An 18,630-nucleotide genomic window follows, 5' to 3' on the forward strand; every position below is an offset into this window, starting at 1 on the left:
AAAAAAAAAGGAAAAGAAAAAGATAAAAACAAACAAAAACAGAGCAAAACAAAAAAACCCAGAATATGATCAAAACTTCATTTTCTCTTTTCTTCAATGTATCAAATTAGAATAAGAACAGAAAATTAGAACTCCAAACATGCAATGGCAACAGTGTCAAAGTTGAGAGTTTCCTTTTGAAATACTTGCCAACTATTATCTGTGGCCTTTACCTTGGTGGAATTGAGGTTTATCTTATGGATATTCAACCATGTAAAAGTTCACAGAGTTATATGCCATATGATTGGCATCCTTTTGTTCTGTCTACTCTCTTGAGAACTCTGGAGACCCGATATCCCTACATGGTGGAAATATGTCTAATGCTACATTCCTCTAACCCTTACTTATTTCCATGGTAATTGGCCACAGAAGAAAAAAAATCGTGTGTTGTCATCAGAGTAACTTGGCAATGGCTGACAGAGTGATATCCGAACTCCATATACAAATCTTCCCTTTGTGGGCCGTTTTACCCCTAATGAGTATCTACTCAGTACAATTAGTCATTTCAGTACCCTATATTTTAGAACTATTCATATGTTGGTTTATAAATAGCTGGCATAGAAAAAGTGGTTTTGGTTTAATAATGCCCTCTATTTTAGATGACACTAAGTACCCTGTTATTCCTAGGAAAATAAATAATAATATACCTCTTACAAAATGCTAATCCCAGTCCATTATTATTAGTTCATCCTATGGGATAGGGTTGAGACAATGTGACACTTAAGTAAAAGCAAGAGTGGTAATTACACTTTAAGATGTCCCGTAATTAAAATAAAACCTTTATAAAAGAGAACATTTTCCATAGTTAGTTTATAACATCTCTTGCAAGTTTTCACTATGTCCATTTTTACATTTCAAGTAATAAAAGCTATGTGACAGTATTGTGTATCATCAATGTCTAAGCACAATTGCAATTGACATGCTGTTTTTACTTTCCTTCTCTCTAAAACAAAGTCCACGTACGGGAGCACAGCACTTCTAGCTACTGATACATCATGATGGGCAGGCAACAGAACACAGATATGGCAATCTGCTTGGCTGACTTCTGCTACACACTGGGAATCATGGAATAGGTCCCAGCAGGCTGAGAGCTGTGCACACACGTACTGCAGAGTGCTCTGATTACAGCAGGTAGGTGGCTTGGATAAGGGAGAACTTGAGAGAGGTAGGAGTCCAACATAATGTGATGTGTGATTTACTGGAATTTGTGGGGACACATGCTATAATTGTATGGTTGGTACAATGTCTGATTGTTGTGTCTTTCATACCCTCTGGAGGTCAGCCCCCCCATGTAAGTGATAACCCACTGGAGCTTTTGTTGTGAGTGCAATTGAAACATACAAAATGAATAGCAACTGATTAATTGAAGCCGGTTACATTTTTGGAAAACAAATCAAAGTGATTTGCATGAATCACAATTTGTTACATAATACATTTTGAGAGCACAAATTACCTTTTTAAAGCCTAAGACACATATATACACAGTGACACAAACAGAAATATAATAAACTGGGCTATAACTACATAATTCACATTGAATACTGGATGCCAAAACTGATGTGAAACAAATGATTTTCCAATAAACTACTCAGGCAGAGCCATATCTGTTCTAAAATTTCAATTGAATGTTATTTATAAGACCAATAATTCTTCACAATTGTTAACCATGGGATGATGGAACAATTTGTTTTACATATTAGTTTGGGGGGTTTGTGTATTCCCAGGTTGGGAACTGATTTGTAGTCATGTCCCAGAAGATACGGTAAATAAATAGTAAGTCTGAGAGAAGTACTTATGTGGAAGAAAACTTCCAGGGTGAAATCATTATAGCCTTTTTCTAGTTTTGAATAAAAACTGTAGTAAAAATAGTGTTGTCAGCATTAAAGGCAAATGTCATTATAATATATTTCCCTGAATTTAATATCTGTAGTAGATTTTAAGAATAATTTTTAAAAATATTTTTCTTAAACTTATTATGTGTCATTCTTAGTTAAAACCTGTACCATGCAAATACTAACTATGGATTTCAACCTTTATTAATAACTACTTTTAGAATGGATCTTCTGGCAATGATGACTATCAAAATCTTCATGAAGAAGATGAGAACCAAGCTAAACTATTAAAGATAAACCATATGACAAAAAGAAACAAAAAAAACTACTTTTAGTATTAGCTGTTTTTCCTTTTTGGTTTGGTCTTAGGCATATGGTATATATATTTACATGGACTTCTATACACACACATATATATGAAATATTCTTAGGAAAATATATAAAATACACAAAAATATATACAAAATGGGATTGTACATATATGTCACTTTATAATCTGCTTTTTTTATATAACAAAAGACACCAAACATTTTTCTGTCAATAAATATGTATCTATGTCATCATGGAATATCATTTATTTAACCAATCATAGATTTGTTTTACTATAATAAACAAAATAGCAAAGAAAAACATCCAGATATATAAATCGAAACACACTTGTTTGATGATTCTGTTGACATAAATTCCTTCATGCAGAATCACTGAATCAAAATGTTATGCAGATTTTGAACACTTTGGCTTATATTGTAAAATCACCTCTCAATAAGCTTGTATTAGAAGTTGTGGTATATATGTACAATGGAATATTACTCAGCCATAAAAAAGGATGAACTCTTGCCATTTGCAATGACATGGATGGAGCTAGAGTGTACTATGTTAAGCAAAATAAGTCAGTCAGAGAAAGACAAATATATGATTTCACTCATATGTGGAATTTAAGAAACTAAAAAGATGAACATGAGGGGAAAAAAGAGAGAGGCAAAGCATAAAACACACTCTTAACTACAGAGAACAAACTGAGGGTTGTGGAGGGGAGGACGTCAGGGAGATCGGTTAAATGGTTGACGGGAATTAGAGAGGACACTTGGGATGAGCACTATGTGTTGTATGTAAGTGGTGAATCACTAAGTGCTACACCCTGAAACTAGCATTACACTGTATGTTAACTAACCAGAATTTAAATGAAAACTGGGAAGAAGGAAAAAAAAAAAAAAAGAAATGACTCTTTAGTTTTCTTGTCTCATGACTCCTAACTACAAATGTAAATATCCTTTGATAGTATGTTGGGTCCCTTTCTTACTTTTTTTCCCCCTCCCTCCTTTATTCCTTTATTTCTCTATTTCTTTAGACAAATACAGGGCAAAGTATCTTTTTATTTTTCTTAAGTGCAGAATCTTCCTTAACAGAAATTTACTTAATGATAAATATAAGTAATTTCTAAACTTGGCATTAATTCACTTTGGGAGAAAGGACCACTCACCTTTAGAATTTTGGGATTCCATGTTGTCATTTCTATGCCTGCCATCTTGCTCCTGTTAAAGTGTCCATTAAGAACATTTTCCTAGGGAAAATCATTGTATAGACTTTAAATGATATTTCATTTCTTTCAGAAGGAAATACATATACTGTAAACCTCCTAAATCTAGTTGATGATTACTAAATGTCTAAGAAGGCCATCAATCATTAGTAAGTTGAGAATAGAATGATCCATAGTACCGTTCTCAATTCACTAGTTCTTGTCAACTAGAGGTTCATCACCAGAAAAATAGCATGTATTCCAATAGATGTTTGTTTGACCTTCACTGAAGGTTTTAATCTCTAATTTTTTGTATGCATTTTATCCTTTCTTGACAAAGATATATATTTTTTTAATTTACTGAATTAAGGGATTTGAAAGGAAACCAAAACATTTAGACAAAAATACTTTTCTTAAGTAAAAGTTAGAATTTGGGGGAGTTTCTGGCTAATAAAAATATTAGAAAGTCAGAGATTTTTTCCCTTCAAAACTGGCTACAGGGGTGCCTGAGTGGCTCAGTCAGTTAAGCGTCTAACTCTTGATCTCAGCTCAGGTCTTGATCTCAGGGTTGTGAGTTCAAGCCCCATGTTGGGCTCCATGATGGATATGGAGCCTACTTAAAAAAAAAAAAGTGGCTACATAATATGAGTTAGAAAAATCACATTGATAAGTTCCTGTGTTTTTCCTTCTTTTTTCTTTATTATTATTTTTAATTTTAATTTTTGTTATTTAGCATACAGTATTACATTAGTTTCAGGTGTACAATATAATGATTTAACAATTCCATACATCACCCAGTGCTCATCACAACAAGTGCACTCCTTAATCCCCTTCACATATTTCACCCATCCCCCCACCCACCTCCCTTCTGGTAACCATTAGTTTGTCCTGTGTAATTAAGAGTCTGTTTCTTGGTTTCTTTCTCTTTCTTTTTTCCCTTTGCTCATTTTTTTTTAATTCCACATATGAGTCCATAGTCTCCCATGGTTCATCTCCCCCTCCAATTTCCCCCCGATGTTTATAGCAGCAATGTCCACAATAGCCAAACTATGGAAAGAGCCAAGGTGTCCATTGACAGATGAATGGATAAAGAAGATGTGGTATATATACACAATGGAATATTATGCTGCCATCAAAAGGAAAGAAGATAGCATTGATACTTTTTAACTGAAAGGTTTTTATGCATGTCATTTTAATATATAATCATATCATTGGTAATATTTTTTCTAGCCAAATGCATTTACAATTTAATGGTGTAAACACATTAGAAAAATAAGTTTCATTTAATTAGGGTGGCCTAAGGCAAAATTGTGAATTAAGTGGGGATTTATCCTAGGTATTTTCTTAATTCCAATGTTCTCATTTGAAAAACTGTTGAACATACGTAACATTCTAATGGAGTAAAAGAATCAGGTAATTCCTCTAATCTTAAAAAGTTCTCAGTTAAGACCATGGACTCTGAGAAACAAACTGAGGGTTCTAGAGGGGAGTGGGGTGGGGGGATGGGTTAGCCTGGTGATGGGTATTAAAGAGGGCACGTACTGAATGGAGCACTGGGTGTTATGCACAAACAATGAATCATGGAACACTACATCAAAAACTAATGGTGTAACGTATGGTGATTAACATAATAAAATTTTAAAAATTTAAAAATTAAATTAAATTAAAAAAAAAAGTTCTCAGTTAGCCAGGAATAGTGAAGGAAGAGTGGCACGGGTTGAAGAGACTTCCATAAGGACGGAACTTGTACAGAGATGGAATGCAAGGAAGAACATGACTTGCAAGGATCAGTTGGAATTATTTATCCTCTGCACTGAATCTACTCACTTCAGGGTAAAAACTGGAGGTTAAACCATCCATGTGGTTTCCCCTTTCACAGTGGACTAGGGTCAGGACCTTTCTGTTTTCTTCTCCCTCTTCACGAAAATTCTCTTCATTATAGCTATTTGTGGGAAGACACTAACACCTTTGCGTGAATATTTGCCATTGACTTATAAGACACTGTACTCGCTATCTTTCCTATCCCCAAAGAGGGGCTGTGCCTAATGGGACAAATCTTTAATGGTGGAATTTCAGGCAACAACAGCAACAACTTGTTCCGGAGGTGTTTTGGGATCTTTCACACTATTCATCATAGATAGCCACTTACCTGGCCACGAAGAAGCCAGATTTCAGTTCTAAATGAAATCATCTTAATAGAAAGCTTTTCTGAAGAAAAATTAAGTATATCCAGTTGTGAGTGATACCTATGCCATGCACAAGAGTTTATCCTAATGTTATTTGGAAATCTCAGTACAACTATCGCCCTCCACTGCTGTTTACTCTGCTAAGTACAGATAACAACCACTGACTTTGGTGATTCTCTGGGTAATACATATCCTGAGACGCACTTGTGACGGTCAAGACAATAGAGTCATGGCTGGAGTGGTTTAAGGCTGAGGTTCCTGTCCCATGAAAACATTGTGGGTTGGCTGGCATGTGACTTTCTGGTAACACACTTATGAGTTAAGATGCTTCCCATTGCAGGTCATAGGGCCTGGTGCCAAGAGATCTCCTGATTCTGACTTAGGCTTGTTTTACACATTACTGGGAATTAAACTTGTTAGTGCCAGTTCCATCTTTTCCATTAGATGCTCATTAATAAAAACCTAGATGCCCATTATTCATCACATCATAACATACTGGATGACAGTTAATTCACCTAAAGTTTTCACATTTGATAACTTCTTCATTCGTGCTAATTGGGTTACTTGGAATTTTCCATCAATCATAGCATCTCAGGTCCTGGCTCTTCTGAAAGAATCCATTTGTGAGGCATATATTATACACTAGACGTACACAAGCAAAATTAAGTGTAGGATCTAATTTCAACTCTGATTCATGTCTGCTTTGATTGAGTGGAGGGCACAACTTGGCCCCTCAATAGATTCTTTTTCCAAAGAGGAAAATGAGGCTGAGAGGCATTGCCTTTACCTCAGCTCACTTTACTCAAAACTCCACTGATTCATAGCAGCCTGAGAAAACATTTACATTCAAGGGGACTCTGCAGGAATATTCACTGCAGGGAGCAGTGTGGGGCACAGGCATAGAGGGTTCTGAGCATCTGGGGAACTGAGCTCTGCTCTGGCACTTTAGGTAGCATTACAATTTTATTCCTTGTGTTCCTCCTCTGTAAGCCCCAACAGGTACGATTGGTGTTCTCTTTGGATCATTCCAGCTCTTTAATGTGATCGAAGTACATGGGAAGGAATTCTTGAGGTTTGAGGGCGTCTTATGTTGATTTTCTCTACTTCTCTACAAATGTTTCCTGTGTCCATTCACCTAGTTTCCCTTTCAGAGAAATGCTTTGCTCTTTTAATCAAAGCAACTGATTTCTCATTCTAACTGTAATCTGAAATTCATGCTCTGTTTCTCTTCTTATTGTGACATAATAAAAAAAACACAGTGGAGTTGAAAAAAGTAAGAACGTTGGTGGTGTACATTTTGCTTTCCTTCTGCTATTATCAGCAATGCTTACAACTTAGATACAGCATATTCCAATAAAAGAGAAACTCAGCAGAGGACAGACGCTCAGGCCGCCTTTGTCCACGACACATGGTGAGTCATCTTAGCACAATGTGATTGGCCTATAACTACAGCAGTGTCTGCTCACTGGGCCGAATCAGCAGTCATCCGACTGGTTCGTGTAACTTCAAGGTCAAGTAAATAATAATCCATTCCTACAGCCCCAAATTTCTCCTTATGCCAACATGCTGCAGGGAGACTAAGTAGGTCACAATAGGACCAGATAATAATTCATTTCAGGTTTCCAGGTTGCTAAGAGCCCCAGCCGTTTTCCTATGTATGGCCCACATTCTCTTCAATCTTGCTCAGCTATTTCCCTTCTGAGGTCTTGCTCTCAGATCTGCATATATTTACATGTTTTAGCCTGTAAGCTTTTTAGCTACAAATTATATAAAATAGAGGTCAGCCCTCTGCCAATATAATTTTCTTTTTCCCCCCATTTGCTTAATCTCAAAAATAAATAAAAACATGAATGGGAAGGATAAAAAAGTGAAGTATTTCTATAGAGGTCTTTTAACTCTGACAGTCAAGACAACTGTTGTTTTAACACTACTCTCCAGAGTGCTGCATTTTATCTCCAACTTCCAAGGTGCTTTGCTCCAAGCTGGTGTTTTCCCTACTGTACATAGAGGGGAAATGGTGTTCCTCAAAAGGTTAAAAGACATGATATATTCCAGTGAGGTTGGATCTTAAGACAATTTATAGACTTGGAAAATTTTTCTGGACACTCTTAATTAAATCACTAATGGTATGCTCTGGGATTTTGGCCATTCTTAGCTCAGTTTTGTTAGTAAAGTTGTGATTAGTGAAAAATCATTGGGTCAGGCCTTTCTGCTTTCAAGGTCGTTGTGGTTCTTAGCCCTGTAATCATATTTCTAGATTGATTTTTTTCTTTTGAACTTTAGTTTCATATTTTAATCTGTTTTGCGTTATTGCTGTTTAAATAATTTTCAATTTCAGTCTCCTTCAACATCTCTCAAGCTTTCCAAGCATTTCTGGTCTTGGTCCCATTTTAAAACATAGTATCAAAACATTGTTCATAGGTTTGGGAATAAAAAAGAAATACTACTAATTTATAAATTCAGTAATATTCCATCTCTTACACTTACTGGCCTATATGGCACATTTGTGTACATTAGAAGAAGCTCTTCTTTCCTTAAGACATTTTCCTATCTGCTAGAACATTAGTCCTGATAAATAAAGAAACCTACAGTGCCTATGAATGGTTCTCCCTGGAGTTGGTCAGTGCACAATCTGTCCCACTGTATGCAGGAGACATGAAGAGTCTTTACCTTTACCTAAACATAGTTGCTCTAATTATAGTTGTATACTTTCACAGAAGGAATGCCATCTTTATAGATTGACTCTGACTGCTGACACTTGAAACTGAACTTGAAGTTCAATGGGAGATAGTGTTGCACCAATGATTAAAATGGTTGTTAGCTAGGATAAGAAAAACAGCTCCTTCTCTTAGGATTGTAATGTAAAGCTCCTTTACCCAGGGAAAACAGCAGAGCCATGAAGCCAGTCTTTTCTGAAGAGATCGCCTCCAGAAAAAATAAGACTCCGATGTTAAATAGGGAAGTCTGTAATATAAATCATTCACTACAGTGCATGATTATTGGGCACATTATAATCTGCGTATGTACAGTATTTTAAAATACATCTGATGATTAATAAATCATCCATGTGTAATGACATATGGATATCAGAAAAATGGTTCTCTGAGTACTGTTGAAATCTGCAGAGTAGAATACTGGCATGTTTCCAAGACTTGATTCATATGCTCTTTCCAAAATCTAAACAACAATGGATCAAATGTTTACCTGGATTAATGGTTTAAGTTAATTATTCTATTAATTCTCAGAAGACCATAATGCAAGTCAAAGGTTATGATCTTGGTTTAATGCCATTTTAGTTGTATCCTATTAAATGTTCATCTTTAACTTTCTGAACAAAGTATAAAAATGGAACTCCATTGCCTAGACTAGAGGATAAAGTCCAAACTCTCTGGCAAGGCATACAACAAAACTTTCCTGGCCAACTCTACTGTCTAGGCTTTTGTTAGTATAAGTGGATGGGGGAGGGGCTTGGACTCTTTCCTGAGGAGGGGTTCTTCAGAACCTGTCCCATGATCATGGGTGAAAGAACAAAGGGGAGCTCATGTTTTTGTCCCAGATGAAGGTATGCTCAGGGATAAATGCACTGGTTTAGAACGGAATCTGATGGAAAAAAGCCTGCCATGGAGATGAGGTGTGTGGTGTTGGAGGCAGCACCTAAAGAAATTTCTAAAGAATGAAACAGTCTGTGGGCAGAGTGCGTTCAAATTTTTGGACACTTAACTCTTCAGCTCTTTCTTCAATAATTCAAGCATTCACTATATTCCAGCTATACCAATGATTACTTTTCCCTCTGCTTTGAACATTTTCCCCATACCTTCCACCTTTTTTTTTTTTAAAGATTTTATTTATTTATTTGAGAGAGAGAATGAGATACAGAGAGCATGAGAGGGGGGAGGGTCAGAGGGAGAAGCAGACTCCCTGCCGAACAGGGAGCCCAATGCGGGACTCGATCCCAGGACTCCAGGATCACGACCTGAGCCGAAGGCAGTCGCTTAACCAACTGAGCCACCCAGGCGCCCCAACCTCCCACCTTTTGAATATGTTCTTTAAGAACCAACTCAAGCCTCTACTTCTTTTTCTTTCTCTGAACCTTATACAAACTTTGATTGTAGCATGTATCCAAAGGCATTCTAATTATTTATATGAAGCCTATTTCCTCTTATAGACTATTAGCTCACTGAGGTCAGGGCAATTTTTCTTTTGTTGTTCTATCCCCATGGATGGAAACTAAGGTACTTTCAGCAGAGTTTGTGGAATAAATAAATAAAAGTGATTACTGAGATCTATATCCTGCCCTGGCACATACAAAATAGTCCCTGTCATAGCAAGCCCCAAGTATTTATAGGTATTTTCCAGGTGCCAAAGACTCATGCTTGCAGGTGTTTTGGGGGAATGCAATGGCTTGTGTATGAGATACAGACTTTATCATTGATGAATTTACAATGCAATTTGAGAAGCAAGATATATACTCATGAGATCAGTAGGAAAAATACAAGGTAGTGTGTAATATATGCTAGCTTATTTGTTACAGACCAAGTTCATAGTGAGTGAATACCTCAAGTAGGAACATTTGGTTTGAAATAACTCCTTCCAGAAATTCCCTTACTGTTAAAGCCTTCTCATGGAGTAGACAAAGAAATGAAAGAACTGCATACTATTCACCCTGGAATGAGAGTTTGAGTACTTGATAAGATGAAAGTTGAAGTCACTTACAACCTTGAGGTTTCTCATAACTATGAGGCAATAACCATGTTGGGCTGAATAGTGAGAGTTGCTCCAGGAAAAGGAGAACATGATAATGTCCTCCATCTGAGAGTATGTTTCAGTCGTCAGGACCTGGGCCTCATGAAGGGCAAGCTACTGGACGTTTGCACAGGCTTCTGACTTCCTCTCCTTTCATTTTGAAACAATAGTGTTAGAAAATTTTCAAACTAAGATGAAGTTTTCCAAACAAAATCTTTTCTCCTTAATGTTCAAAATAGCCTTGGGGCTAATTTCATTCTTCTTCTTTTCAAATGGATTGTGTAAACAAACATTCTACTAGTTCTTCCCAGTAAGGCTCAATTGCTAACCAGAAATCCCACAGCCTTCAGTGAGCCATTGCTAGGCAGCATCAGTAGGATGGAGCACTTTAGTCATTATTTTGTAGCTAATGTAAAACCACATGAAAATAAATGTGTTTCTATAGCCACCTATAGATATGTTAACTTAAACAAATAGTGGGTTTTTATTTTGTTTTGTTCATAGATAAATACTTTCCAACAAGGTTAGCTTAGAAAAGAAAAAAAAATTAGAGCATTATGCAGTCATAGTGTTGGACTTCTATCATTTTTTTTGACTTCTATTTCACAGAAATAAGGGTTGAGAAAGCCAGCACATGACGAAAGAGCACTTTCTAAGAAAAACATTTTAGTTCAGCATCATATGGCATCACTCAGATCCAGCGCCATTTGCTGAAATACTTATAGTTCTTCCTAAGCGTGGTAATTAAAGAGGGGGAAGAACCATTTGTTTCTTTCCTTTGATTTTTAAAGCTGAATTTACTTTTGTGTGAGTAGGAAAATGAGAAAATATACGAACAAAATTGTTTTTTTTTCCTTCTTTCCATTTGTACTCTCTCTAGTATTTAGCCCAGACATTTATTTCATTTTCAAATTATCAGCCTATATCAACCCGTTAAGGAAATATGCCTGAAGCAAACAGATACCATATAGACTTATACAAAGATGCAAATGCAGTTTAGAAACTTCGTCAGCTAATAAATTACAAACTGTTTGGCAAAGAAATTTATGGTTTTGTTAAAATACCCTTATATATATCCTCACATACACTCCAAGTCTTATTGATGGATATTTCTGTAGAATGTCATTTTCTCTCAAAGCTCTCTTTAGCCAGTAATGATTGCTGACAACAATCTAGGCTCTGGCACTGTTTGCGGTCACCTCTGGCTGCTAAGAGGAGCAATCTAGACCCTAGCACACTACAGTTAAATTAAATTATCATAGAGATGCAATATACACTGCTACACTACTCTCGCTGGGCACCCAGAATTGAAAAAAGATTGATAGACTACAGGAATGAATCAACAAATAACCATGTGGGTGGTACCGGAAGATACTCACTTCTACAAATATTGATGTAGATAAATGGAATGTGGCTTAAAAATTGTATTTTCCCAAAAAGGAAAGGGGAGTTTGTTTGTTTTCCACTATAACTATCAGCTCTCAAGTGATAATGACAATGTGTTCATGTTTCCCATATATGGGCCCACAGATATTTTGGTTTAAGACTTGCCTCCATGTAACTAACATTAAATCATATATAACATTGTATGTCAACAATCCTTCACAAATAACTAAAAAATCATCATAGGATAAGGTCATAGGCTCTGTGTGCTTGAGACCAACTATGTCTCACTCTGGGAAAATGCTGTAAAAATGACCTACTGGAAGGTGACCAAAACAATACAAGCCTTTTGCTTAACCCTAGGATATGGACTGGCATCTATGCCAAAGAAGGGACACAGCTGTAAAATACACTGGGATGTGTCTATAATTATAGCCACCATTTAATGTAATGAATTATAAGAAGTAATTCCATGATGGCACTGATACTTTTGTGTTGGATAGATACATAAAAGTAAATTTAGTTTGGAAGATCAAATGGAAGTGCTTTAATAAAACCAAATTAAAGAAGCTGCTTAGCTATTTAACATTTAACTCTTCACATGCATATGTAGTTTTCATGCAAGACTCTAAACAGCAAACGGCTGTATAAGACACAATCATTTCTTTTTAAGAAGATCTAGAAGGTGAGCCTGGCAAATGAAGCAACCAGAGAAAAGTATAAAATAGGAACTTTAGCCATCTAAATCTTTGAAATATATGGACAACTATTTTGTGTTTATATTTGAGATTATTACCAAGTCCTCAAGTAATATGGGTATTTTGAGACACAGTTGAGTATGATATATATACTGTTTTCAAGAAATTCATACAGATGGTAAATGTTGATAGGTAATGATAATCATAAAACTGGACAGCAAAAAGTTATTAAAAGCTTGGATTAGATGAGTTAAATCACACCATCTTGAAATAGGTATGTGTCATGTAGAGGCAGTAAAATAAATGAATAGAGCATAGGATCTGATATAATGATAAATTATAAAATGCCAGGTATCCCTGCCTCATCCCTATTTACATGCCTATTGGCATATACATTTTTTGCTATGGCCAAATAAATCAAACACTAACAGTGGATGTGTGTCAAAGCAGCTTTTAAGAAAGCATGCTGGTATTTTTGGATAATAAAAATAGCCACAATTAATATTACCTCCAGAAGATATGACATCATGCTCAACAATATTGGTTATTATTGCTTTTACTATTAGAAAAGAAAATCTTTTCAAGTGGAGAAATAGATTGGAATAGAATGGATTCAATATGAGTGCCCCAATTACTGGTGACCAACTCATATACTTAATATGATTGAACTAAAGTGGGTTTAGCCATTATCCAACCTAATTTCTTCATTTTACAGTTAAGAAAAATGAAGCTTATTCATTCATTGAACAAATATTTATTGAGTGCTCACCAAGGGCTAGTCATGTTGTAGGTTTTGGGAATGGAGCTAAGAACAAGATGCACGAGGGCCTTTCTCTATGGAGTTTGCCTGGTTGATTGGAAAGTCTTCTTTGAGGAGATGGTATTTAAGCTGACTGATGAATGATAAGAAGGAACCAGTTGGCAAAGATGGAGAGAAAGGCATTCTAGGCAGAGGTACCAATTAAGGAAAGTTTGTTAGGTATGAATAAGCCACAAATGAATAACGGGGGAGGGAAAAATCTCACTGTGGCTTGAGCATAATGAAAAGAGGACCATGAAAGAAGAAAGAGATAGGCAGGGATAGGAAATAATGTTAGCTTTATGAGCCAGGGTAGAAAATTTAGATTTTTCTTTTTCTGATGAGAACTATTGGAAGGTTTTAAGCATGAGAGTGACATGGTATGGTTGTACAGTGAAAGGACAGGATGACTGTTGTGTGGAGAATGTATCAAAGAAGAAAAGAACAGAAGTGGGGTGCCTGGATGGCTCAGTCATTAAGCGTCTGCCTTCGGCTCAGGTCATGATCACAGGGTCCTGGGATCGAGCCCCGCATCAGGCTCCCTGCTCAGTGGGAAGCCTGCTTCTCCCTCTCCCACTCCCCCTGCTTGTGTTCCCTCTCTCACCGTTTCTCTCTCTGTCAAATAAATAAACAAAATCTTAAAAAAAAAAAGAACAGAAGAAAGGTCACAGGTTAGAATGCCACAACATGAGTCCAAGGCAGACATGGTTTAGCCTATACTCATGATAGTGGAGAAAGAACTGTTTGCGTGTGAAATTTGTTTTGGGGCAGAATCATCAAACCTAGATGAAAAACTGGACGCTGAGGGTGAACAAAATATAGAAGTCAAGGATAACTCCTAGAATTTTAGCTTGAGTTGCTGGGGAGATGGTGGTGCTATTTATTGAATTGGGAAAGGGAGAAGGAAGAGCAGGCTTGGGGGGACCTTTAGTTTTGGGGACATGTGTTTGGTATGACTAATAGACATCCATGTGGAAATGTCAGCTAGGCACAGTCAGGTGTTAAAAGTCTGGCTTATGGATGGTATTTAAAGCCATGTGACTGAGTGACTTCAAAGAGAAGAAAGCATGTATATGCACTGAAGAAATGAGGGCCTAGGTATGTAGAGGATGGAGAGAGAGCAAGGTGGTCTGAAAAGGAGAATTAGCATCCCACTGGGAAAAGTAGGTGATCATGACACCATGGAAGCCAGAAAAAAAAGCCTCAAGAAGATGGAAATCGTTACTATGGTAAATGCCATTGAAATAATCAGGAAACATAGGACCAGAAAAGTAACCATTGTCTTTGGCTACATAAAAATCCTCGTTGGTTTGTCCAAGAGCACCCAGACAAAAAGTACACAACACTATTTGTGATTTTCTGTCCCCATCCACAAAAAACAGAAGTCTGTGTCTTGACATTTGAGGATTTCTGCATGTTAGTGGCATATTAAGACTGCCCCCATATCATCGGAATATTGAATGAACAAGGTTTTATATTAGCTTACCTCTGATATTTCTATCAATTGAAGTTTTACTTGCATGCTCTCATCATTCAGTATATGTTTCCTTCAAAATATGAAAAGAACTAAATGACCACATCTCCTTTAAAGATGGGAAAAAATAGCCATCAGGGAAATACAAATCAAAACCACAATGAGATACTACCTTACACCAGTTAGAATGGCAAAAATTAACAAAACAGGGACAACAAATGTTGGCGAGGATGTGGAGAAAGGGAAACCCTCCTACACTGTTGGTGGGAATACAAGCTGGTGCAGCCACTCTGGAAAACAGTATGGAGGTTCCTCAAGATGTTAAAAATAGAGTTACCCTATGACCCAGCAATTGCACTACTAGGTATTTACCCCAAAGATACAGACGTAGTGAAAAGAAGGGGCACATGCATCCCAATGTTCATAGCAGCAATGTCCACAATAGCTAAACTGTGGAAGGAGCCGAGATGTCCTTCAACAGACAAATGGATAAAGAAGATGTGGTCCATATATACAATGGAATATTACTCAGCCACCAGAAAGGATGAATACCCAACATTTGCATCGACATGGATGGAACTGGAGGGGATTATGCTAAGTGAAGTAACTCAAGCAGAGAAAGACAATTATCATATGGTTTCAGTCATATGTGGAACATAAGCAATAGCACTGAGGACCATACGGGAAGTGAGGGAAAACTGAAAGGGGTGGAAATCAGAGAGGGAGATGAACCATGAGAGACTATGGACCCTGGGAAACAGGGTTTCAGAGAGGGAGGGGGGTAGGGGGGGATAACTGGGTGATTGGTATTAAGGAAGGCACATGTGGTGATGAGCACTGGGTGTTATACACAACTAATGAATCACTGAACACTACATCAAAAACTAATGATGTACTATATAGTGGCTAACTGAACATAATAAAAAAATAAAGTGAAGCAGCATATTAAAATAAAAAAAATAAAGATGGGAAAAATTGAGGCAAAAGTAATGGTGGTAAGAACCTTTCCTAGGCAGTTGTTATATTTTAAGTAATTGATGAGATCCCAAAATATAAGTTATGATTCAGGGATTCTATGGCCCCCTTTGGACTCAGGCAGAATAATTCTCTCAAAAACATCTACTTCCGGAGCTCTCAGAAGTAAATTGGTTATCTTTCAGGTAAAGAGTAAGGACACAAGGGCCTGTTGTTTCCTGGAAGACTGCAAGAAGCACGGAAGCCTAAAGAAGAGAGAATCTTACCTGAAATTTCCCTGTTCTATGCTAGTCCATTTTCTCGTCAAAAATGATGAAAAACTGTCAGTGCTAAAAACATCAAAATGATGCAGAAAATCTCTGTATTAAGTCTTTATACTCAGGACAGCAGTAAGGTGAATATATTGTAGTTACTTTGTCAAAAATGCAGCTTCATTCAGAGATCTGAAAACATATCTGATTCTGGTGATCCCTAGAAGAACTAACTACTGCGCGTATGGTTTAGGCTCAAAGACCTTAATCTTAGTTAATCTGATTTATGATGAATTTAGTTTTCTTGCAAAGACTTTTAAATATTTTATTTATTTTAAAAGATTGCATTAGTTGCAGTGTACAACATAGTATTCAACAATCACACATTAAAAAGTGCTCACCATGAGAAGTGTATTTAGAATCAGATAGAACTAAGCAGCGCTGGGTCCCTGTGGAAGTTTTCTAAACTCTGTCTTCATGACTTCATCCTTAAAATGGCTTATAATACTTCAAATGGATTTCGATGAGGGTATGTAGGTAAAGGTCTTCTCCCAACATCTGGTATATAGTAAATGTTCAATAAATGGTAGGTATTATTTTTAAATTTTTTATATTCCTATGGGAAGGCAGTCTCACTCAAGGTACATTTCACAGCATGGGAGCAGAACAAGGGCAAACACAGATGGCCATTACATCTGGATGTTGTAGAGAGGAAATCATGCACAGGGTGGATGGTTTCTAAATCCCCTCAATTCAAATGGACATTGATGTTATGACTTTGTCCTCTAGCCGATATTGTCGCTACTATCCTGCAAACTTGAGGAGAACACAGAAAATTGAAGGCATGATTTTAAAACAATCCGTGAGTCTTCCTTAGTCAATAAAGCGTGGGTCTGAAAACAGAAACAAAGTAACTGGTCCCCTGGGCAGTGTCATTATCTCTGAACTCATGAAAGTCACTCGATAGTTATTTTCTTCTACGTGTTTTCAAACTTTTCTTCCTGGGCAACACTCTGTGATTATGATCCAGATACCAGATGTTTGAATTGGTGTGTGTTCCTTCTGTCTCCGTTTTACATCTGGAGAGACAGTGTGATGAGTCCATGGGCTGACACCGAGGGGAAGGGCAAATGAGGGAAAGGGAGAGATGTAGTAAGAATTGGAAGAGAGTAAACAGAAGTGAGGGCAAGCTCACAAAATAAGCTATTTCCAGAATTAGAATTAGCGTGCCCAGAGCTCTGGTTCCTTAGCTCCCAGCCACGCAGGCTACTTTGTACATTTTAATGTACTAATTTATTTTTCTCAAATTTAATTTACACTTTCATGACATTTAATGGGCGACTAGTATCAAGTGACCATTTAACTGTACACGCCCATATAACTCATTCCTATGTATACTGAGGTAAAATTTCAAAGTTTTGAATAACACAAAGGATTTCCTGGAGATTTCCATAAGGAGGTGAGAATAACAGACAGAACTAGCTTCTGCCTTACAGGAAAGCAGCAATTCTGAGGGAGTTGGTAAGTGGCAATATTGTAGCCTCCTGGAGGAGACTTGTTACAACATTCAGGTTCTCATGGCCCTCAGTTTTAGAAGCCTCTTGGTGCTGATGAGTCAGTACATACGTGACAGAGAACAATGAGGCCAATGAGGCCCAGCAATGGGGGAAAAGGGTGATAATTTTTTCATATTTGTTTTGCAAGAGATAAAATGAAAGCCCAGAAAATGAGGGATTTGTGATCACTGAAGGCTAAAGTTGTTTGTTATCCCGAGATTAGACAGCCATTTAAATATTAGCTTTCATACTCAGTATACCCAGATCCTTGAACTGGAAACCCTGGTTACGTTTAGAGAGGAAGGGGTAATTTTCTCAGCATCTTTCACTGAATTGTTTGGAACAATAACAGAATGAGCCCCACTTTTGCCAGGTAGCTTTTATTTGGCCTTGTATGCTGATAAAAAAACCTCGTGTGATTTATAGAATACTAGCAACCATCTCACCAACAACGTGGACTTATTCGGACTATGAACCAACCAGATTCTTTCTGGAAGGAATTTGGGGCAAATCTAATAAAACATCTATGATTTGGGGTCCAAAGCCTTTTAGGTTTTTCCTCTTCCCTTTCATCTTTGAGAAAAGAATGACACACAGGCTGAATGATAGGCATAGAGAGATACAAAGCAGGATGTTAGGATTGAAAGGATGAATTATATCGCACTAACTGGCAATAATGCATTATGCAAAATTGAAAAAAATATAGATAATTTAAACCAAAGATGTGTGGTCAAAAATCACATTGCTTGATAAAAACAGACTTTTCCCTTAAGTAATGAGTCTAGAGGATGTATTTACAGGGCTATCAAAACAATCAGAAACATCATAAGGCATAACATTTGTTTGCCTTCTCAGGAAAGTAACTGTGCAGGCTTATGGATCATCTAAATTAGACTTTACTATTTTGATGTCCTTGCCATTTGTTCTTTTAAATTTCCAGCCTAAGGGGTATATTCTCCTATCAATGTGCATGTGTAAGTCCCATTAAGGCTAATAGGAATTTGGTGCCTGAATCCAAAGAAAAATCTACCCCTGGGATGGCATTTTGCACATGTAACACACAAGAAAAATAACTAAAAAAAAAAAAAAAAAATCCATTTCTCTTTATCCAAAGTGCACCAACAATTATATTAATTATAAGTACAAGATAAAGTACTTGCTTGTGGAATTTTAAACCC

General features: G+C 36.8%; 1 long non-coding RNA gene across 3 annotated transcripts in view; it reads right to left on the minus strand.

The window, feature by feature from the left end:
• Positions 1-18,630, minus strand: part of LOC145723279 (uncharacterized) — a 363,052-nt gene that overhangs the window by 43,240 nt on the left and 301,182 nt on the right. For 2 of the 3 annotated variants that reach the window (XR_014148207.1, XR_014148205.1), the window contains exon 3: positions 3,197-3,432. The exons of the other annotated variant lie outside the window; for it this stretch is intronic. This is a non-coding gene — a long non-coding RNA (uncharacterized LOC145723279). Of the gene's footprint in view, positions 1-3,196; positions 3,433-18,630 lie in introns of those variants that run through there. 3 annotated transcript variants of the gene reach the window in all.

The sequence above is a fragment of the Leptonychotes weddellii genome, chromosome 9, assembly GCF_054177405.1.
Source record: "Leptonychotes weddellii isolate Sample4059 chromosome 9, ASM5417740v2, whole genome shotgun sequence".
In the NCBI taxonomy this organism is placed as follows: Eukaryota; Metazoa; Chordata; class Mammalia; order Carnivora; family Phocidae; genus Leptonychotes; species Leptonychotes weddellii.